Source organism: Cervus canadensis, chromosome 7 (genome assembly GCF_019320065.1).
Source record: "Cervus canadensis isolate Bull #8, Minnesota chromosome 7, ASM1932006v1, whole genome shotgun sequence".
Classification (NCBI taxonomy): domain Eukaryota; kingdom Metazoa; phylum Chordata; class Mammalia; order Artiodactyla; family Cervidae; genus Cervus; species Cervus canadensis.
This window is the reverse complement of record NC_057392.1, coordinates 36,017,199-36,041,274: the sequence shown is the minus strand read 5'-3', so window position 1 is coordinate 36,041,274 and position 24,076 is coordinate 36,017,199. Positions and strand designations below refer to the sequence as shown.

General features: G+C 37.8%; 1 protein-coding gene across 41 annotated transcripts in view; it reads left to right on the top strand.

The window, feature by feature from the left end:
• Positions 1–24,076, top strand: part of ZBTB20 (zinc finger and BTB domain containing 20) — an 846,256-nt gene that overhangs the window by 693,729 nt on the left and 128,451 nt on the right. For 2 of the 41 annotated variants that reach the window (XM_043474958.1, XM_043474952.1), the window contains exon 1: positions 18,962–19,310. The exons of 37 other annotated variants lie outside the window; for them this stretch is intronic. The gene's annotated coding sequence lies outside the window, so the exon portion shown is untranslated. Of the gene's footprint in view, positions 1–18,961; positions 19,311–19,330; positions 23,864–24,076 lie in introns of those variants that run through there. 2 more of the 41 variants (XM_043474959.1, XM_043474956.1) reach the window with 1 other exon arrangement.

Sequence of the window (24,076 nt, the reverse complement as noted above, 5' to 3'; positions counted from 1 at the left end):
TTTATTTACATGTGTAGGAGAGAATAACATAAGGAATCAGCTGTCTTCTCCACCACTCCCCACACACATGCCCCCACCGTCATCCCCCCTCGACCCCCGCCTCTCTTTTTCAGCTCTACATGTTGCTCTAACTTTACTATCACATGACACCCTATGTGTCAAACACCTACTGACCTCTACCATGCTGGGCCCACTGCCTTGTTCCTAATTTGTTCCCACTACAAATTCTGAGTCTTGGTTCCATTTTCTGTTTATAATCTTATAACTGCTCTTTAAATTTTGTTCCCCTCATCCTGAAGATAGTTTAGTAACACAGATGAAGCTTAGCTCTGGAGTCAGATGCCACTTCCTAGGTGTTTGACCTTAAGCAAGGTATTTATCATCTCCAAACCTCTGTTTCCTCATATGTAAAATGGGCATATTGTGAGGATTAACTATGATATATAAATAGAATCAGGAACATTTGTTAATAGTTCAATACCTGTAGTTACTATTATTAATATTATTTATTATCTGCACTTCCCTCAACAACACTGATTCGGATTTCCTCTGCTGGTCTGTCTTGGAGGAGCTAATCCTTGAGTGTGCTGGGCTGGTCAGAACCAGTTTCCTGCACCTGACCTTTTTTTGGCTACTTGACACACAAAGTTGATAATGATAGGGACCATATTTTCTGAACAAAAACAGGACATAGTTTGATAAATACAAGCATATTTGTGGAGATAATAAAAGGCAAGCTTTGAAACCAGGTTTGTTGCAGGAAATCGGAGACATGACTTCTTATTCTGTGAATTTTATACTCTGAGTGAAGATGAATTTTAGAGTCATGAGGGAGTGCTAAACGTAAGTGTCCTCTCTGATAACCTATTGTGTTCAGAAAGCAAGGCCAATAACACAGGGAAGAGTTGTCTACTCTTCAGGGAGGTGTTTTTCTGCCCCCAAAGAGAAAGCAAATGCTTTGAAGTCAGATCTGGGGTTACATCCAAATCTACCACTTCAAATTCAATGACAAAGAGACTCAAAAACTCCTATAATTAATCTGTTACTGGTGATGAAACTGAGGCTCAGATAAATCAAATATTTCAGCCAAAATTAATGATACCCATCTTGCAGACATATCATGAAGATTAGAAATTATATATAAAAACCTGATGTTTGGTCTAAATAAATGAATTTCCTGGAAATCTAGAGCCAGGTTTCTCTTCAAGATGAAAGAGAACTGAAATTTTGCCCACCTTCCACATATAACCAAGCTTTCAATTTAAAAACAAACAAAAAACTATTTAGCTACTATAGAACATGGAAATAATTTCCCACATTTATATTTTTAAACCCAGTTAGGATCTCAAAGAGTCAGACACCACTGAAGCAACTTAGCACGCATGCACATCCGTTAAGTATATCCAGATAGACAGATTGGATATATAAACTATACTTTTTCAGTATCTATATCTAAAAAGAAAGCTTTCAAAGGGTTTCTAGTGTTTTAGCAGTTTAAAGGTGTCTTTTGTTGTTATATAAGAGAAACACAGATGAAACCCAGGGAAACACAGTACTTTCTGGCTGTGTCATTTTAAAAAAGCCATAAGAAGTGATCACTTAACATTTTATGGAAAAATACCCTGGCACTTAGAGAAACTTCACAAAAAAAGGATACTCTATATTTTTATATATTTAATGCCTAATTTCCAAGTAGAAATACTATTCTGGTCTAAATAAATCTTGAACATATTAAATTGAAAATGTCTATGCTGAGGGTATATTTCCTATTTCTAATGAATCAATAATTTTTACTTCATTGCATATGCCTCTTTAATTTATAGTGAATAAAACAATACTGATTTTTCAAAAATTAGTACAGGATCTCAAGCTACCAAGTTTCTGAATGATTATATTTCCAATGGCAAATGAAATAACATGCTGTCCGTGCAGTTAGTGATTTTAGGCAATTTGAACATCATGATAAAAGGAGGGGGAGGTGGGGAGATTACAAGAAGTGTTATAATTAAAGGTCTGTTGATTCTTCAGTTTAAATGCCATTGTTGAAAGATTTTTCACTCAGATGTCAAAGTCTGTGGCCAGCCAAAACTTGGCATGCTAGAACTCAGCCCAAGGAAACATTGTGTTCTACAGATTTAAAAACCAAAATCTGTTAAGAACAGAAATGTTGGTCTTGGGCTGATTTCTCAGGAATCAGAACCAGAGAATAGCCAAATACCACCTCCTCTTTATGAAAGGAAGTAGTGCAGGTGGATGTTAATGTGAAATATGTGTTCAGATGGAAAATTAAGGGAAATGATGGTTAGATCTCATCATACAGTGCACTGGGTTAAAGTTTTATATAAATAAAACATGGTTCTTTGAGAGTTCTGAAACATTTGAGAAGCTTCTTCTAGCTAATCTTTCATGGATAATTAAATGGGAAGCAAAATATACCTGTCTTCCAAGACTTTCATGTTTAGGTTCAGTTTCTCCAATACTATCTCCTGTTACTATAAACACTTATAGCAAGCTTCCTTTGTTTAACTCACTGCCTAGAAATATATTTCAAATACCATGTTTCATTTTCTTTAATTTGACGCTTACACACCAGTGACATGTGAGCTGCATCAAACTAGCCTATAAAAATTTTTGTCCGTACAATATTTAAAAATAATTTGAGGGTTTGAGCCAACAGTTAAAGATCAAGAGGTCTCACCAAAAACAAACCCAGATCTAGTCCAGATTCTAGGAAATCTGGTGATCTTAAAATATTAGACTTGCATTTTTGCATGGGACAGATATCTGGAACTGAGTAATAACTGTTCCCTTCAGACAAACCACGTCTTCTCCAGTTATACAAAGTACCTGTCACCCCACATTTTATGCCACATCCACTTCACTCATTTGTTCCATTGCCCTGGATACTAGCCGCACTTGGTTTTTCTTTGCTTACAGTATATGTATCGTTTCCTTGCTTTCTTTGCTTGTGGTATTAAGTTTTAAAGCTTTCCAATAAATGATAATATTGCAAAGGCTGTGTGCATACTAGTGCTTCTGAACAAAGCATTATTGAAAATGACAAAATTGGAGTGCAATCAAATTATCCAAAAATAGAGAAATGCTTTAAAGTATGTTGGTATAGCCATATAATGAAATACTATACAGGGCTTAAAAATATATGTCTTGAAAGAATGAAGTTTATAATGTATAAGATACCTATTTTCTAGGAGAAAAAATATTTATAAATTTAAGGAAAAGACTGAACTGATGTCTTAGAGCTGGCTTAAAAAATGTATACATGTACAAAGAAATGTATACAAATAAGTTAATAAATAAGCTTCAAGGGTATCTTTTGTAGATCCCCTTCCATGTGATTTCTTTATTCCATTTATAACCCATCAGAACATATCCTGAAGCTGTTTTTCAACTCTCTGTCTGAAGCTGATTATTCTTCTTGCCTTTATTCTTTAGAGGATACAATTAAGAATAAGATTTTCAAAGTTGTTTTAAATACTTGAGAGGCTCTTCCTGCTTGCCCACGCACTAGACTACCACCATGGCAAAGCAATGCATTGACCTGGAATTGGTTTGTTCTTCTAAAGCACCCTTTGCTGATACCAAAAATTATTCAAAACATTTTGAAAGCATTTTGGAACAGAAAATTTTCACATAAATATGTACTTTGTAATATGAGCACAAAAACTCGTGCTGGAACTGAAACTAATCATTGCAAAGGCATCAACTTGTGCCAACTATAGAAGGCAAAACTCACAGGTAAAAGCCATTTAAGCATTTATGGAAACTATTTTGATCCCAGCACTTAGCACAATGCCTAGCAAATAGGAAAGTATTCGTTAAATAAAATGTGAATAAATTTGCACTCCCATCAACAAGCAACTGACTTGAGCATCAAAAATTAGTCATCTTTTAAGTAAAGATCAAACAACAAAATCTGAACTTTACTCATAAAGCTTCTAGATGTAGGTTGGGTGCTTCAGAGTCAATAATGCCATAAATTTTTCCCAGAAAAAAAAATAGTTTGTTTACGTATGTGGTTGAGTGCATATACAAGTTTAGGCATAGAGTAAAAAGGGATAAGAGATGGTCCTTTCAAAGATGAGTTTAGTGATAAAGAAAGACTCCAGCTCTTAAATATGCCTCTTCCTCCAGGCAGTGCTAGCTCCACCATTACTGATTTGACTGTTTTGACCATCTGTCTCCACTTCTCTAGATCACTTTCCCTTTGGGCTTCATAACATCTGTTTTCATGAGTCTCCTGTTCATCAGAGTGCTCCTTCTTGCCCCTTTATCCATTCTCCCTTCTGCCCATAAAATTTACGTTTGCCTTCCTTTCTTCTCTCACTGAATTCTTGAAGTTTGTGAGCAGTTTTAGCTTCAACCAGACATTCCTATTGCCTCCCCTGAAGATCTGAGTATCTCATCCTGGCTTGTAGGCTCTGCTACCACAGAAGTAGGTTTCCAGCTGCCAAATATGCTGCCAAAAATTCAGGTTCCCACCTGAATGTGCCATCCAGCATCTCAAAACTCCTGCTGCTATCCTTCAAGTACTCTAGAAGCTAGTCATATCAGCCACAAAAACAGTTTGTGCTTTCCTATTCCCATGCTTTTATTCATTCTGTGCCCTTAGCCTAAACTCTTTCTATTTTTTTAAGTTTTAAATTTTATTTCATTTTATTTATTTTTTTTTATTTTTATTAGTTGTAGGCTAATTACTTTACAATATTGTAGTGGTTTTTGCCATACATTGACATGAATCAGCCATGGATTTACATGTGTTCCCCATCCAGATCCCCCCTCCCGCCTCCCTCCCCATCCCATCCCTCTGGGTCATCCCAGTGCACCAGCCCTGAGCACTTGTCTCATGCATCCAACCTGGGCTGGTGATCTGTTTTACCCTTGATAGTATACTTGTTTCAATGCTATTCTCTAAGAACATCCCACTCTCGCCTTCTCCCACAGAGTCTAAAAGTCTGTTCTGTACATCTGTGTCTCTTTCTGTTTTGCATATAGGGTTATCGTTACCATCTTTTAAAATTCCATATATATGCGTTAGTATACTGTATTGGTCTTTATCTTTCTGGCTTACTTCACTCTGTATAATGGGCTCCAGTTTCATCCATCTCATTAGAACTGATTCAAATGAATTCTTTTTAATGGCTGAATAATATTCCTTTGTGTATATGTACCATAGCTTCCTTATCCATTCGTCTGCTGATGGGCATGTAGGTTGCTTCCATGTCCTGGCAATTATAAACAGTGCTGTGATGAACATTGGGGTGCATATGTCTCTTTCAGATCTGGTTTCCTCGGTGTGTATGCCCAGGAGTGGGATTGCTAGGTCATATGGCAATTCTATTTCCAGTTTTTTAAGGAATCTCCACACTGTTCTCCATAGTGGCTGTACTAGTTTGCATTCCCACCAACAGTGTAAGAAGCTTCCCTTTTCTTCACACCCTCTCCAGCATTTATTGCTTGTAGACTTTTGGATAGCAGCCATCCTGACTGGCGTGTAATGGTACCTCATTGTGGTTTTGATTTGCATTTCTCTGATAATGAGTGATGTGGAGCATCTTTTCATGTGTTTGTTAGCCATCTGTATGTCTTCTTTGGAGAAATGTCTTTTTAGATCTTTGGCCCATTTTTTGATTGGGTCATATATTTTTCTGGAATTGAGCTGCAGGAGTTGCTTGTATATTTTTGAGATTAATCCTTTGTCTGTTGCTTCATTTGCTATTATTTTCTCCCAATCTGAGGGCTGTCTTTTCACCTTGCTTATAGTTTCCTTTGTTGTGCTAAAGCTTTTAAGTTTCATTAGGCCCCATTTGTTTATTTTTGCTTTTATTTCCAATATTCTGGGAGGTAGGTCATAGAGGATCCTGCTGTGGTTTATGTCGGAGAGTGTTTTGCCTATGTTCTCTTCTAGGAGTTTTATAGTTTCTGGTCTTACATTTAGATCTTTAATCCATTTTGAGTTTATTTTTGTGTATGGTGTTAGAAAGTGTTCTAGTTTCATTCTTTTACAAGTGGTTGACCAGTTTTCCCAGCACCACTTGTTAAAGAGGTTGTCTTTTTTCCATTGTATATCCTTGCCTCCTTTGTCAAAGATAAGGTGTCCATAGGTTCGTGGATTTATCTCTGGGCTTTCTATTCTGTTCCATTGATCTATATTTCTGTCTTTGTGCTAGTACCATACTGTCTTGATGACTGTGGCTTTGTAGTAGAGCCTGAAGTCAGGCAGGTTGATTCCTCCAGTTCCATTCTTCTTTCTCAAGATTACTTTGGCTATTCGAGGTTTTTTGTATTTCCATACAAATTGTGAAATTATTTGTTCTAGTTCTGTGAAAAATACCGTTGGTAGCTTGATAGGGGTTGCATTGAATCTATAGATTGCTTTGGGTTGTATAGTCATTTTCACAATATTGATTCTACCAATCCATGAACACGGTATATTTCTCCATCTATTTGTGTCCTCTTTGATTTTTTTCATCAGTGTTTTATAGTTTTCTATATATAGGTCTTTTGTTTCTTTAGGTAGATATACTCCTAAGTATTTTTTTCTTTTTGTTGCAATGGTGAATGGTATTGTTTCCTTAATTTCTCTTTCTGTTTTCTCATTGTTAGTATATAGGAATGCAAGGGATTTCTGTGTGTTAATTTTATATCCTGCAACATTACTGTATTCATTGATTAGCTCTAGTGATTTTCTGGTAGAGTCTTTAGGGTTTTCTATGTAGAGGATCATGTCATCTGCAAACAGTGAGAGTTTTACTTCTTCTTTTCCTATCTGGATTCCTTTTATTTCTTTTTCTGCTCTGATTGCTATGGTCAACACTTCCAAAACTATGTTGAATAGTAGTGGTGAGAGTGGGCACCCTTGTCTTGTTCCTGACTTTAAGGGAAATGCTTTCAAATTTTCACCATTGAGGATAATGTTTGCTGTGGGTTTGTCATAGATAGCTTTTATTATGTTGAGGTATGTTCCTTCTATTCGTGCTTTCTGGAGAGTTTTTATCATAAATGGATGTTGAATTTTGTCAAAGTAGCCTAAACTCTTAACAGTTGAAACTTCTCCCATATACCAAAGTCTACTCAAACACTGCCTTCCTAGAATAACTTTTTCCCAGTGTCCATCATCAAATGATATTTCTCAAGCCACTGAACCTATGGAATTTTGTTATCAACCCTTTATGGTAATGATCTTATTTTGCATTGTATTTTAGTTATGTGGTGTTTATTTTCTCACATATTCTAAACATTAGGTTTATGGCTTCTTACTCATTTATGTAGTTATTTTCTAGAGCAGAGTCTTTTGCTCATAGCAGGTGCTCCTTAAATATATGTTGAATTAAACTGAGTTTATGGATCAGTGGTTGTATATGTTTTAGGGTTTGACAGACCCAGAAAGTGCTCCCTAATCAGTGTTTCCCTTACTTTCCAAGCCATAATATCTTGCTTTGGAGACGTTCTGTATACAAATGGGAATATTCCACTAAATTGCATCCTTTTTCTTCCCTAGCAAGTAAACTATTGACTAGTTAATAGTTAAATTGCTCCACCTTCTAAGATGTACTCATTGTCTCCTAAGAGGGAGCAAGTCTTGAAAAGATAGGCAGAGGTCAAGTTGTTCTCAAGGTAGTAACAAATAGGAAGATGTACCTGAGAGAGGTAGGGTAGTGGAGAGGAGCTTGGGCGATAACCACTTTCTCATTGTATGCTTTATTTTCTCATCTAGATGTTATCTCACCTAATGTTATCTAGATGATAACACTTTTCTACCTTACAGAGGTTATGAGTCTAAGTAAATAGTAATAAACAGTAAATAATAAATACTAAATAATAAAGTACTTAGAATAATACCTGGTATACTGTAATTGCTACATGTTGGCTATCAAGTATTCATATACATGACATATATAGTATATATAGCCATAGGTATATGAAGCATATATATATAAATACTTGATACATAATATTAATACATATACATTTAACAATTATTATAGCTGTTATAATTGTTATGTCACCCCATGAACCTGATGTCACATCCAAAGAAACTTCTGGATAGCCAGAGACCTTCTGAGAATGAAGCATGTAGAAGAAAATAGAACAGGCATTGTCAGACAGACCAATGTGTGACACATAGCACTGTACTCTGCTAAGTCACTTAAGTCATGTCCAACTCTTTGTGATCCCATTAACTGTAGCCTGCCAGGCTCCTCTGTCAGTGGGATTTTCCAGGCAAGAGTACTGGAGTGGGTTGCCATTTCCTTCTCCAGGGGATCTTCCTGACCCAGGGATCAAACCCAGGTCTCTTATGTCTCCTGCATTGCAGACAAGTTCTTTACCACTAGCAATACCTTGGAAGTTTCAATACACAGTACTGCCACCTCTCAACTCTGCACCTTAAGGAATTTACTTAAACTCTCTAAGCCTCAGCTTCTTCATCAACATAACCAGAATGCCTACTTTTACATTTTCGTTGAGGATTAAGTGAGCTTTTGTTCTCCCTAGTGATTTTAAAATTGGATCTCATTCTTTTGATGATTCCTATCCTTTTTCTAAACTTCACAGTTATTTTCTTGACAAATTGGTTTCTAGACTTTTTGTTTTGAAACAAACTGGAAAGAAATGGGTGGCATTATTCAAAAAGAAAAAACTGATGACAGTACTGGCTAATAATTTCAGATTATCAATAATTTAATGCAGTAGTGAAATGATAAGTATGCATCAATTAATATGCACCAAGCCTGATAGACAACAAATACTTATCAAACTGTAGCTAAATCCTTAATCTAGAACAAACTTACTAGTCAGACCAGGTTTTTTTTGTTGTTGTTGTTTTTTATGAAGTATGGTCTATCTATGGAAATAATTAACTGTACTAATTCACAGGTCTTATGATTGGTCATTTTTTTAAGCACAAGAATTTAGATTTTTACTGAAAACAGAAAGTCCTTTCTATGCAGTCCTATTAGGAAGGATTTTTTTTTTTGGCGGGGGCAGAGGGGAACAAAGGAAGAAAAACGGTCTTGCAAATATCTACAAACTTCTGGATGTTAGGATCTGAAAGAGAAAGAAGCTTGGAATGTACCTTCTCACATTTAGTCCTGTAGTTTTAGTGCTGTGATGTGGCACTTAATGCTCTAGGGGACCTCGAGCATTACAAATGCAACCAAAAGTCTCATAAAAAAACGAGCCTCTTAACAGTATGTGAGCTGGTCTGCAATGGCCTCAGGAAATCCCCCCAGCTATTCACGTCCTTTTTATCCACTACATTCTCTGACTCAAAGGAAAACCTCACTTCACCTCCTTGACCAGAATTGAGCAGACATTGATTTGGTTACCCGGTGCTTTACTTATTCATTTATTAGTCTTCATCATTTGTATTACACTAGAACAAAAGAATATATCTCTTCTTTGCATTAAGTTTAAGGATGTGCACATGTGAGTTTGTGAGAGAGTGCATGTTTGTGTTTTTGTAACTTTGTGGGTAGCTTGCTTTGATTTAATATATCTGCAGTCTAAACTGGAGTAGGTACTCACCGTCCCCTTCATTGTGCAGAGTGATTCTGCTTGACATCTTAGCTGAAGTCCTAAAAATGTTGCAGGTAAAGTGAGCTTTTTAAAAGAGAATCATGTTTTTTTATTCACTTCTATAATTAGTCAGGTTAAGTGTCACATGGGAAAAAAAATGTCCCAATCCATAATTTAAAAAAAAAAATTAAGAATCACAACTTTCACCTTAGTGAAAATTATGCCTTTATCTATGGGCACTTTATGTGGCTTAATTGCCCCCAAGAAAAGCCAATAAGAAGTGAATCCAATTAAAAAGCAGATATTTTGGAAGCAAATGCTATGTATAAATGTCTGTACTGGAGTCAATAGGAAATTCATAGAAGTCAGGGTTTATCCTCAACAAGCATATAGTCTAATTAAGGATGTACAACAGAAAAGATGGGGTTATATATAAAAATTAAAGGTTTAAATAACCATTTTAGGTATTTAGATATATTTGTTACATAATTATATTAATTATTTACAGTAAAATATACCAGGTAATTTCCCTTCCATTGGAAGGACTCATTGATTTGTTACCATATATTCTTATAGCTACTGAATGGCAACAACCCGTGACCACTTCATCTGAACTCGACTCATAGTTTAATTTAAACAAAGGTTAGGCAATTCAAGCAATAATAATTTGCCAATAAATTGGCAAAATATATGTTTCTGTCCTTTAAATGTTGAGCACTCAGTAACTTCGCTACAGATTTTTTTTCAGGAATACTTGTTGAACTGATAGACATTTCTTTTTTTTTTTTGATAGACATTTCTAAATAGATGTTTGATATTAATTAACTAAGAAATGGGCTTCCATGGTGGCTCAGCTGGTAAAGAATCCACCTGCAATGCAGGAGACTCCGGTTCGCCTTTGAAGATGTTTTCACTCCTCAATACCAGCTTTTGATGCTATGTTTTCTTTTCTTTTTCTGTTTTATAACACTGAATTTGTTCTTAGGGAATATGTTCAGGGTAGAATTGGCCAGAACAGAGCCATAATAAATTTTGCAGCAACATCTATGATCAGTTGATCATAATCAACCCAAAGATCATGTAGGAACTTAAAGGAAGTAACATCCTTGGTAACCACCTTAGCTCTAACCTGATAAAGAGATTAGTATAAGTTCAAGAGAAAACCATGGTGGTATATACACCTTAAATGTCTGAAAGTATGCAGACTACCATACACGGTCTTTCCATATATACCTTTACTCTTCTGTTGAAGTGTAAATAATCACATCAATAATGCCAAGCAAATGGGATCTTTAGCTTACAAAGCATTTGGAATATATTATCCCTTTTGCTCGTCAACTTGTGATCTCAATAACTTGTGAGATTATTAAGTCACATATCCACATTTTACAACTGAAAAATCTATGAAGCTTAAAAGGGTAGATGACTTGCTTAAGGACACAGAGCTCTTACAAGGTGCAGCTGCTTCCCCCTATGCACACGATGTGACTGGTTCGGAGGAAGCAGCAACCCAAAAGCAACCCTTTTCCACACCACAACCATCCTGCAAGGCACCAGGCACCAAAGAGTTGCCAAAATGTGACACGTAGACTTTAATCATGAGAGGATGGAAGAGCCCTTGGTCCAAAAGGCATACTTGCTATGATTTCATGCAAGAAGGAAAACTGATGGTTAGCTATCTTTTACAACATATATGTACCCCGTCTTTATAGAGCATTGGCCATTACTGTGAATTTTCTTTACTAAGAGATTGGATAAAGTCCTGATGATTTTCCATAAAATTATGATTATGTCTAACCCACTGAGAGATATTTTTTTTTTTTTGGCTCCTTAAGAGCTTGAACTTCAATATCTGAAAAACTCTCAATCTGGATAACCCTTCCCACCTACCAGGATTTATGTCTTCTCCATTGAAAAATCTGAGAATATAGTCAGTTGTCTTTGGGCTGGCTTCCTGGAGCTTCTTGCTTAGTTAATATGGTATGGAAATGAAAGCAATCATGGGCCACTTTACTAAAACTGACTGGTGCTGGGAATTTATAAAGAAGTATGACCCTGAATCTCACAAGCTACAGGCTTTCATTAGCACTACAGTGTTCAAAATTGCCACTACATTTTGCTACTTGATGAACTGAAAGGTGGGGCTTTTGAATCAAAAGATTCAGCACCTGGTTCTAGAAGATAAAAATGTCAGTGGGTTCTCCACTCATCATCACATTCTTTAAAAGTCTACAGACTTAAAGGCTTCATTTTGGCTTGGAGAATTAGACCTAACATTTGAGCTTCTTGAATATTTTTTTTACTAATATTACTTAGTTAATGTGATTATTAAGGGGGTATCCCCCACACTGTGGTCCCAGGACACTTGCAGTTCAAATAGATATTTCTTCCATAATAATAATGCTGCAGTTGTATCCCTGGGACATGAACCCCTGGAGAGGGGAACAGCAACCCACTCCAGTATTCTTGTCTGAAGAATCCCCTGGGCAGAGGAGCCTGGTGGGCTACAGTCCGTGGGGTCACAGTCAGACGTAACTGAGGGACTAACACTTATATAAAGCTTATAGTGCTTTCATATTCATGATCTGTTTATCCTTTTGCATAGAGAGGGCAATAATAATAATATTGTCATTCCCATTTTGTACTTGATGAGATAAACTAAGAACATGATCTAAGGTCATATAGTGGGCACACGACAGAGCCACAGTTAAATCCACCCTGATGAACAGGTGATATCACTCATAGTCCAACAGGTTTCTCACTATACTTTCCAGACCTCACAGATTTGTCCAATGGTTCTTAACTGGACTTTAGAATTATCTAAAGGACTTCTTGGGCTTCCCTGGTGGCTAAGCTGGTAAAGAATCTGCCTCAGTGCAGGAGACTTGAGTTTGATCCCTGGGTTGGGAAGATCCCCTGGAGAAGGGAACAGCTACCGACTCCAGTATTCTGGCCAAGAGAATTCCATAGACTGTACAGTCCATGAGATCGCAGAATCGGACACAACTGAGCACCTTTCACTTTCACTTTCAAAGGGCTTCTTAAAACATAGGCACTCATATATTCACAGGCACTCAGATATTCACCTCTGAGTATCTGGTTCACTAGGTCTAGAGTAGGATCCAAGAATTTATTTTTCTAAGAAGTTTCTAGGTAATGCCGATGCTGCCAAGAACCAGTCTTTTAGGAGCACTGTCCTACAGATTGTGCATGTATCTGAGTGGCCATGATATATATAGGCAAGACAGTCCTAAAAAGGAAGTTAGTTTTGCATGATGTTGTCTTATGCTGCTTCTTTTCTCCCTTTCTGACCTCCACAAGGTAAAAGTGAAACAAATGTGGGATGTGAGGCTATCAAGGGAGCACCTCACTGTTTAGAGAAAATTTAGGTCTCCTGGTACTCAAGAATCACACAGCAAAACCCTTCAGTTTGCTTTTAACTAGAACCTACTGTTGAGTGTGGTAGATTAACTTGGTGATGAGTACCAACCCACCAATGTAGAACTGTTTGTTATAAGACTAGACATAGGCAAACGTGATTAGTTGGATCCATAGGCAACTCATCTGTTAACCAAGATATCCATTAAGATAGATAGATTTCTCCATGTGAACTTAGGAAGTTCTTAGAGGAAAGAGGGAGAGATCCATTCTTGGCCTATTCTAGTCAATATTTTTCTGAAGACTGGTAAGAAGTCTTGTATCACAAGCTCAGTTTGAACCAACAGGTAATATATCTACTTTAAAGAAAAAAAAAAAAATCTAAGAAATATTTTAGCTGTGTTTTAAAATGATGTCCAGATAGAGGTAGCTGGTGGTAGGGCAGGTTCCCCGGGAGCTCTAGGGAAGAATCCGTTTCCTGACCTTTTCTAGCTTCTGAAGGCCATCTGCACTCCTTGGCTTACGACCCCTTGCACAAATAACTCCAACCTCTTGTTTCTGTCATCACATCTCTTACTATTATCTCTGACCTACCCGTCTCTGTCTTACAGGAACACTGGTAATTACATTTAGCTCACATCCATAAGACTGCTTTGCTATATAAGGTACCATTTGTAGGTTCTGGGGTAAGAACGTGGATAGCTTTCTCAGGGTCATTATTTGGCCTACCACACTCCTGTTGTGGCATGTCTATCAGACTACAGTTGAAATGTAGATTCCCTTTCTTAGCACCAGAATTTAACAGGCTCTTTCACAAAAGGAGCATGGCCAGGACTAGGAAAGACAAGGGTGTGACAGCCCTCCTGCCCAGTGTGACTGAGAAGGGCAGGGAGCAGGAAGCAGACAAAACTGGGTCTGGTACTTATCAGATAAAATAAGCCACTTAGCTTTCCTCTGTGAACTGAAAAAAACAGAGAATCTCCTAAATACTCACCTAGGTCTAAGATCCTGTGGTTTTATAAAAACCAATCAGGCTGTTTCTAGATGACATTTTAAATTTAAAACCAAGAGTTTGTTTACTATCCCTAATATTCAGTATAAATATTGTCCACTTTTCTTTTGAATTTAAAAACTCACCTAAATTTAGAATATGTTATCCAAGGACTTCTTACTGAAAAAAAATAGTGTTTACCCTATAAAAATCTCTAGTACAAGTGTTTCTCCCTTACTAATTCTTAAATATCCCATCCAATAATACTACTTTAGTCTAAGCATCAAATCACTAGGATTACACTAATAAGTATACTCCTGTTACATATTGGAAATTTGAGGCACATAGAAAATAAATTGCAATTGCATATGAAGAACTATAAGTGTTAACAATTGTTGCCTCCAGCTTCTCTGAGATATCATCTGACAACATGGCCAGTTGTGATACCAGACAATACATTAAATACGGCAAGTAGAGTATAAAGACTTCATCCTGAAGATCTCAGTCTCAAGGCATGAGTAACAAAATAAAGGAAGTCACTGAACGGCAGCTGTCCATTATTATAGGAGTCGAAGACGTGGGAAAGGACTTGGGTTTTATTCTTTTTTTTAAATTTGTCTTGTTCTCCGATAAGAACATGGAAGTTGACCACTGATTCTCAAAAGGAAACATAGCCAGTTTGATAGAGATCTCTCTACAGTATTAGAGTCATCCCACAAACACCAGTTTCAAATGATGATTTACAGAGGACCACAAAGAATAATTTGGAGGAAGTTTATAGGAAGGAAAGCTTTGAGAGCTGAACCAGAAAAGGTGCTTGAAAGTAAATCAAATTATGGCATACGTTGAATTATGGCATTTATTATTATGTGCAGAGTATGCATGGAATTTTGAACTAAAAGCTGAGGAAGCAAAGGTCCAGAAACTCTCATGCATAGTAAATAAATTAACCCTTTATTCTCTTACTTTCTGTGTTCTTATATTTGGTGATTTGTTCATACAAATGTACACTGAAAAGGACTAAAAAAACCTTTCTCTGCAGTGGAAGCATTTAACTATTTGTGCACATGATTAAATGGATGCCTGTAGAAGATTTTTTTTTGGTATCACGTAGACACAACCAGTTTTTCAAAGGCCAAGAATTCTCTGGGTAAAGGAGATGGGTGGTGTCTGTTTATGACTGTCAAACTTTTCGAAGCTTATTGAGTTGGGAAGCCTTTTCTGTTTCTTCTATAATTTGAAGATTATTCTAGTAATATGTTTGGTGAAAAAAAAATGTTGCTAAATAAGTCAGGATCTAATAACTGGATTTACGACTGTTCTAAAACCTATGAGTTCAGTATACTGTGTCATTTAGGTGTCATTTAGGTCCTAGTCTTACTTTCTACTTTAAAATATTAGTTTTCATTGCTATGTTTTATGCTGGAAGCTACATAGGATAAGGAAATCAGCTTATCATGAGCAGGTCATCAGTTCTTGAAATATCTGCCCATGATAAAAAAAAAAAAATGATTGGAATCCTGTCACCAAGGAAATGGTTTAAAAATCTGTTTATTTCAGTGCCAAATGAAAATCTCAGCTTCAACTAGTTATCTGTATTTTGCAACAACTTTAATTCTTTTGCCCATTCATTCATTACATGGCTACTATATATTAATCATTTAGAAAAAAGAACACCCTAGGTGATTATACAAACCTTAAATATAACTATACGTTTGTGTGTGTTCCTATGCTTTTTTAAAGAGCATATTTGTGACAGGAAGTGAAGAATGGCATAGTCAGGGAAAAATTAAAGAGACACGATGTAATTATCCAAACTGGAATTAAGCCAATTAATAACCCGTGTGCTAAAACTACCCTCAAAGTGCTGAAAATGCTGTCAGATATTTAAATGCCCTGGGTGGTCATAGCCAGCAATGTTCACGTCATCTGTTTTCAACACCATCCAGGGACATGGCTGACCCTGGCTTCTGAAGAAGGGCTGCCACCCGAAGCAAGCTGCAGAGGTTGTACAGTCCAAGCGCAAGATTTACTCAAGAGGTTGTGCATAGATTTTCACTTATTTCCTAATGAAATCAATACACTGGTATTTTATGCATCTGTTCATTTATTCAACACATATTTACTGAATGCCTTCCGTGTGCCAGCCCAGCATCATGGCTGAGGATGCAGGCTTTAAAGTCAGATTGCCTGGGTTTCATCTCCAACTCCACACTTGCTAGCTGTGTGCTCTTGAGCAAGTCACCTAACTCTTTTATGCCTCAATTTTCTTTTCTATGAAGTGAGGATTGGTAGTACCTAATTCACAGGGTTGTTGTGGCACTAAAGTTTGATGAAAATAAGTACTTAACAGAGTGCTTATCACAAATCAAGTGCGCAGTGACATATTGAATATTATTGTTGTTATTATTATTGCTATTAACCGGGAAATATGCCAAAGTCTGGAGATAAGGAGATCAAATACCCCTCAGATAATCCTTGAAGTTTAGATTCCAGAACTTAGGGCCCTAAACTTTACTCTTTTGAATAGAAATCTGTGTATTAGATCCTTGATGTACTATGTGTCTTGAACTTGCATGCTTTGACCGTAACACATCTATAGTATTCAGTTTTGTTTATTCACAGCCTCATTGTCTGCCTACCTCAATAAAAACTACCATGTAATTAATGACCACAAATTCTATCTGTGTTAACTCATGTCATCCTCAAAATAACTTTATGAGATGGATATCACCACCTTATACAGGTAGGGAAACTGAGCCTCTGAGAGCAGCTGTGACTTTCGCACTGTTATAATGGTCCATTTGAGGCTAAAGCTCATTCCCCCTTCACACAGATCACCCAGAACACATTCACTAAGGACTGCACTGTCTTCCCTGGGTACTTGCCTATCAGGTGCTTTGAGACATACCTGCAGGAGGCCCTGCTGGTGTCAAAATCACTGATTCCTCTTCCCCCTAAATCGATTGACCATGGACAGTGTGTTTTAGACATGCCACAGCAGCCATTGTTAAAGAGGTTGGCTTGCAAATAAACTAAATTACTCTGGCCATGACTTCTCTCAGATTACTTGCCTTCGAGTGGGCTCCTAGGTGCCTGACATTTCTTTCAGTTTTCTTTTTTCACCCTAAGTAGCAATGTTGTTGCTGAAGCATGACTGAGAGTTTTTGCTTTTATGTACACCACCATTCTTGTTTTAGGACAAGAGATTTAATCTCTCCGATAACATCTGATGGCACTGTTCCCTTCATAAGCACCTCTTCCCCCTTAAAAAAATTTTTACCTTCAATTATCTGCTGTAAGAGGGAGATTCTTACTGAATAGGATCATGTGTGTCCTAAAAAGATACCATCAATTACGTGGGTAGATCATACAGTGTCCCCTTTCTAATTTAGTAACTCGTTTCAATTGAAATATATAGGAAAAGTTGCCTATAGCACATCTTGGAGGTAACAAATCTCATCCGTGACTGAAAATGACACTGTAAGCTGAAAGACAACCACTTTCACCCACAGTGTGCCTATATTTTAAAAATGAGCTGTATGAAAGAACCCCATCTTTTTGCCTGGTGATGTGTAGCAGATGATATTCACAAAGAGAATTGCAAACTCTGGGAGAGGTCTTTGTAGATCGATCCACTGGTCTTCACCAGCTTGGAGTGTGGCACCAGCTATACCTTGCTGAGACTGGGCCTGTACAATGTTATATTTTTCTGCTTTTCTCTGAGAATGAATTAAGCACTTAAATCCCTAGAATTCCAAATGAACCAAAAAAAAAAAAAAGATTATTTTTCCACTCAGCTACTTAGACGTTTTTAAAAATTAGAGGTGTGGGCACTAACTATATAGATGGAAGTATCTGGTTATTCTGGAGACAACAGTGACTTCCATACCTGTTGGGCCAGAATTTGTAAAGAAAGCTGGAAGTTGGCTTGTCTACTGGAAACAGAAACAGCACTGGTGGGCCACTGGAGCCCTGGGTTCTGATGTCGACACTGCTGTTGCCGTTGTGATTTATTAGCCTGAGTCTCTAGTCCTCAGTTTCCTTATCTGCTAAATGAGGGCGTTGGAGAGATTGATCTCTGTGGCTTTTCCCGGCTCTGGTACTCTTTGGTCTGCGAATCGCCTTCAGTGTCTGCCATAGTCTGCCTTGCCAGCTCTGTTTGTCACAAAGATTAATCTGTTTTAACTGTACCTTGCAGTGCTCCCGGGAGAGGAGGATGGATGGATTGTTTTGCACCTATTATTGCATCAGAACTTTTGCCTTTTCAGATGAGATCGTGCCGTGCCTAAAATCTGTCTGCCTGTCTGCCCACTGACTGTCTGTGCTGATCTATTGCCACAGTGCCTCTTCTTCCAGCATCCATCTCCCTCCAGGATCTAGACTCGGCATCCGACTGTACCTGTCTTGTTCTCTGCAGCATCTGTCTGCTACACTCCTAGACCATCGTTAATAAACTTTCACACATTACACACAGACCCTAATATGTTGGCACTTGCATATAAATATCTACCGTTGATAAAACTAGGGGAGAAAACTCCATTTTTTAAAAAAGACCTCTATCTAGTGCCATTTATATTTGCACTTTTTGTTTAGTTGTAAGTTTTAATAGTTCCCCCTTTGAGGATTTGTCAGTACGAGCAGTATTGCTTATCAGAACACACCAACAGTCTTTTTGTAATATTCGCTTTTCCCCTTTGGTTCAGCCGAGCCTGCTGACAGATCATTCAAATTCAATTGTTTTATGTCTAAGCCGAACAGCTAATTAAAGTAGGGATGATTAACCTGACTGGCAGTGTCGCTCTCCCTCTCGCGCGCTCTCTCCCTCTCCCTTTCTCTCTCTCCCTCCCTCCTGTTCCAATCAGTCTTTTTCTCACACTCTCTCTCTCCTTCCGTGTCTCTCTCTCTCCCTCTGTCTCTCTCCTCCTCTCTCTCTCTCCCCCCCCCTCCTCGGTCTCTCCCTCCCTCGGTTGGTCTCTCTCTCTCTCTCTCTCTCTCTGTCTCTTGCTCTACTGTTTTTTTTTTTTTTTTTTTTCCCTCTCTCTCTCTCTCTCCTAAACGTGGTCTGCTTGCTGATGGCAGAATGGCACTCGGAGATTTGTGCATTGTGTCTGGTTTCCTACGGGCAGGCTGACCCAGTGCCTCCAGGGACTTATCAATAGACCACTCAGAAGAGACACAGACAGGAGAGAGGAGGAGGGGTGGGGGGAGAGAGAGAGAATCAATATCAAGAATAGAAGGAGCTCCGAAGCCATTTTTTTTTTAAAGAAGTATCGGGACTTGGGAGAGGGTGACAAAGAAGGTTTTTCAAAGAGGCAGTGGAGGAGGTTCTAATAAATTTGGAAGGAAACAGTTCCCTGTCTTGGGAAAAGGAGAACTCCTGACTGATTAGCATTCACACCAGGTATGAGATGTTCGCTACCCCTTATCACTGTGTCGCAACGGAGATGGAAAAGCCTTTTTTTTTTTTTTTTTTAGGAGACTGAGGGAGCATGTATTTCGCTGTGTTTGTTGTTGGGGGGTAAGGGGGTGGTGTGAGATCTGTGGGCATTTGTGTATGGGAGCAGAAAGAATGGAAGCAGTACAACGGGGGGTGGGAAAGAGTATGGAGTATGTTACTGTCTTCTCTGTCTTTGTGCACCCCTGGGGGGTTACCCAAGTTCATTTCTAGCAGGTGGATTTAGACGGGAGTTACTTAACGCTTGACCGCCAGTTTTGAAAAAAAGAAAAAAAAAAAACGCTGCTTCCTATGTCTATTAAAGGAAGCTCCAATTTCTCTCTCTCTCTCTCTCTCTCTCCCCTCTCTCTCTTCCTCTCTCTCTCTCTTCCTGTCTCTCTCTCTCTCTCTCTGCCCCCCCATCTCTCTTCCCCTCTCTCCCTCTCCCTCTCTCTTCTTTTTTTCCTCTTCTAACCAGACAGCGGGAGGGTTCCTGGCTCCCAGCCAGCCCAAAAGCCTCTAAGTGTTTTGCACTTGTTTCAGGGAGTAGCTGCCCGGGGATTTTTCAGCATTTTCACTAGAGAACAAAGAGTTCTTTACAAAGGGAAGGGGTGGGGGGGGGGGGAGTGAGCTTAATGTCTGATATATGTTTTTCTATTTTTATTAGTTTTTCGCCTAAAAAGAGAGACAGGAACAGAACATTTACTCTATAAAGACACAAAGACGTTCCCAAAGAAATCCAGTTATCTTTTCTCCCTATCACCCCAATATATATATACATAAAAAATAAAAAGGAAAAAGACTAATTAAGTTGGATATGTTGCTCTTTTCTCTTCTTTTAATCTTTCTAAATCCGACTGTTCTTATGCTCACTCCATGGTATTTTTTTCTACTCACAATAAAAGTTGTTCAGGATACATCCTCTCTTACTATCTCTTTTACCCATTCTGGGTCCCTAAAATCCTGTGGAGCAGAGAACAAGACTCCACAAAATAATCAGTTTAGTGGCAAGAACATCTTCTACTTTTGCCACTTGAGTAAAAAGTTAATTATGGGATTTGGGTTCCCAAAATACCAATGGGGGTCTCACAATTCGGTCTCACAAGTTTTTGCATCCGTTTAAAAGGTACCGTTTGTGTCACTTGTTAGTTATTAAGAAAAGGTACTAAAGGAACAGATATTTATATTTTATTTTTGTTTCTATTTAATGATGTAAATGGCAAAAAAAAAAAAAAAACAAAACAGAGAGATTACTGCCCCATCCGTGATCCACTATAGTTCAAGCGAAATATAGCCTAGACAGAGATTTTTCTACGATTCTGATTGCCACGTAGCTTTGCGTGTTCTCCATTTGATTTTTTTGCCTATGCATGTGTATTTTCACCATGAATTTGTTTGTAGCAAACATTCCAGAGTGCTTATCATTTTCAAATTAATGCTCCAACAAAAGAAGAAAGAAATCATGTGAACTGTCTGTGCAAAACGTGTAAACAATTCCACCTTTTATATATGCTGTACATTTGTATCTTTATACTAACATCCTTGAATTGTAAACTCAGTGTTTTCTTTCTAAAAGTTTTCCTCCTAATGCATTTATATTTTGATTGCTATTTGAAAATCTCTTTAGGATACTTAATAGACACAAAACTGAACAAGGGGGAAATTCACAAGCACCACAAAAATCCTTAAATATATACTATAGGCAGTACCTAACTACAAATAACTATTTTACTAAGTGGAAATCAGCTACAACAGTTGTTTCAAGATTCAGAAACTCTTCCCTTTCCTTTTTTTTTTTTTCCATCCACTGAAAATATAATCTGTTCTTGTCCCTGAGGTGGGAAACTGTAGGGAAAATATAGATATATACATTTTTCCATATTTTTAGAGTACATTTATGTAACTGCTTCTCAGGGATGTAATACATAACAGGGCAGAGAGTGGTATCTAGTCAGTAAGCCCTTCTGGCTGGGAGGTGTGAGCGCCTTATGTTTGAAGTAACTTGATAACAAGGAGTCTTTTTGGAAAACCTTAGTGTGTATGTGTTGCCTCAGTAATGACCCATCAGAGAAAAAAACAAGAGCTAGGTGGCCAGTGTTTGCACTTGGACTCGCTGAAAGACATTAGAATGAGGGGAACTTTTGGCAAATCCAAATTTCTCTAGGGTAACTCACTTCTTATAGTATTTCGCCTTGAGACTTTTCTGTATTTCTGTAGAGATTTTTAATGCTCTTAAGAGTGCTTAAGGAGAAAAAGAGAAAAAGATCTTTAAAAAGAAAGTCATCAAAATAAGAGAAAAGAAACTCGGTCTTAAAAAAGTTTTATATTGAAAGCAAGAGCTTTTTTTTTCCTCTTCTTTTTCCCTTTTGACTTGTTTCTGATTTTTTTTTTTTCTGCCTTGAACTCTTTTGTTGCCATGGGCTGTTGTGTTTGCATTTTTGTTTTCTGCTTGTACTTTTTAGGGGGTGTCTGTTTTTGATGTGACCAAAGGGGTTTATGGAAGAGACAGAGGGGCTCCTGAAGAGGCTCATATGAAAACTGCACCAGCCCCTCTCGATCCCAACTCAGGCAGCTCCTATCAGCCAGTCGCGCCGCCAGGAGTAGGGAAAGGTGATCGCTGTCATTCTGCGATTCTTCGTGCATCTGACCTGAGAGTAACACATTCACAGTCGAGGAGAAAAGGGAAAAAAAATAGAGGAGGAGGAAAGAAAAGCTCTTTGAGCTGGAATACACTGGCTCTTTCTTCCTGTAGGCAATCCGCTCCAGTTCTTGGCGACGTGTCCTGCACTATCAGATATCATATGACTTTTTATTTAGATTCCTTTTCGGAGAATGGCCTGTTAGGACTCTGTTTGTTTTCTTTTATTTAATTTCCCTCTCCCTTCACCCGCTAGTTGTGTGTATCTGTGTGTGAGAGAGTGTGTGTGCACATGCATATGTGTGTGCAATTTTTATCTTTGTTTCTGTTCTGTTCTGATGCTTTCTTTAAGGACAAAGCTTTAATTATTTCAGTATACTGGTTTAATCATTTGCCAAAAAGAAACCTCCTTCTAGGCATTTTGGGGGGTCCATTTTTAGACATGTCCATTAACACATGAGGCTACAGATCCAAAATGCTTGCTGGTCCTGATCGGTGTTTAGCCCACTCCCTCACCTTAATTTCACCCTCCCCCTCATCAGCATGCACAATAGTTTAAGTTAGGAAACACCTGTGCTGAGTTGAGAGGGAAATTAAAGTAGAAGCAACTTCTTCAAATCTGCACTCCTAGTTTCACTTTAATAAACTTTTTTTTTTAATCGGGGTTTTTTTTTTTTTTTTTTGGCACCCTCTGCTGAGCTTGAAAGTGTCAGAAATACTGAACTATGTGTCTGTGGAGCTTTTCTGAGGCCAGATGAGCACCCCTGGAAAGTAGAGCAGGGGCTGAAAGTCATTCAGAGACTTACGTGAGAAATTTAAATAAGGTCTAGGAGATCTATGGGCCATGCAGGGTTTGGTGATAGATGATAAAATGGAATACTTAGGGACACTCAGGAGGAGAAAGAGGAAAAATTCCCAGCCAAGGGGAACAGGCATTCCTGCTGCAGTAATTAGGACTTTAAAACCCGTATTTGATCCAATTTTTATTTTGTATAACTCAAAATTTAACAGATATGTGATTGCCTTCTTCTCCATGCCTGCTATGAAAAACAGAGGAAATATACTGACATTATTCCTGGGTTTCTCCTGTATTTTTGATATATTTCTTTTTCAGTCTTCAGGAGTTCAGATTTTAGTTAGCAAAAGTAAAACATAACTTCTCTAGATACGCAAGAGTTGTCTGTGCATTATTCTTATTAATGCATAACTTATGTATACATGATATACCCTGTTTGTATCAAGATTTTTTTTTTTTTTTGGTATAGTAACAAACACGACTGGCTTGAAGGTACAGATGACCATTAAATTCTTTAAATTCATAGTTTTTAGTTCCTTGTTACTCTTTCCAAAATTATTTTTTTATAGATCTCCAATTTCTACTGCCTTATCTTAGCCTGAGGTGGATTTTGTTGAAACTTAGAGCAAATTTTATTCCACCTCTTTAAGAGTACCCAAAAGGAAAGAGAGAACTGTTTTTCGTTCAACAAAAAATTTTAGAAGCCCTTTTTTCCCCAGCGGAAAACTCCAAAACAGCTTTGTCTCAGAACGTTAAACTTGGCATGGATCAGAAATGTGAGTTTTGCTTTGTTTGAGGAAATTTGTTTTTGAAACAACAATGTTATAAATATTTTTAAATTGTCTGCTGAGCATGCGCTGTATCTGACTTTATTCATAGTTTTAAACACACACCAAAGTGCAGTCTTCTGAATGGCCACAGGTAAGGCTGTTGATTTGTAAGATCTTTCTCAGAGCCACCTTCTGTGAGTCTACTCAGTTTTCCAGAAGGGAAAAGGGCAAGAGCTGAGTTTAGACCTGGATTCCTTTCTAAAAACCCTAGAGCAGAAGTAGATTCCGCCTTTAAGGCTTGCACATTATACTTAGGGTAAGTACTATTCAACTTTCCTTTCTAATGGGAGTCGCCTGCCTTAACTTTTCAGCTTAATGTTAGCAGAGTGAAATAATAAAAAATTGAACTCAGAGAGGTATTTGACTGAAGTAGAAAATTTTTAAGAGCATCTATTGTGCATAAATTTGGGGATCCGAGAATTTGCCAGTGAGATGATAGCAGCTCTGTGCTTACAGAACAAGGATGTGC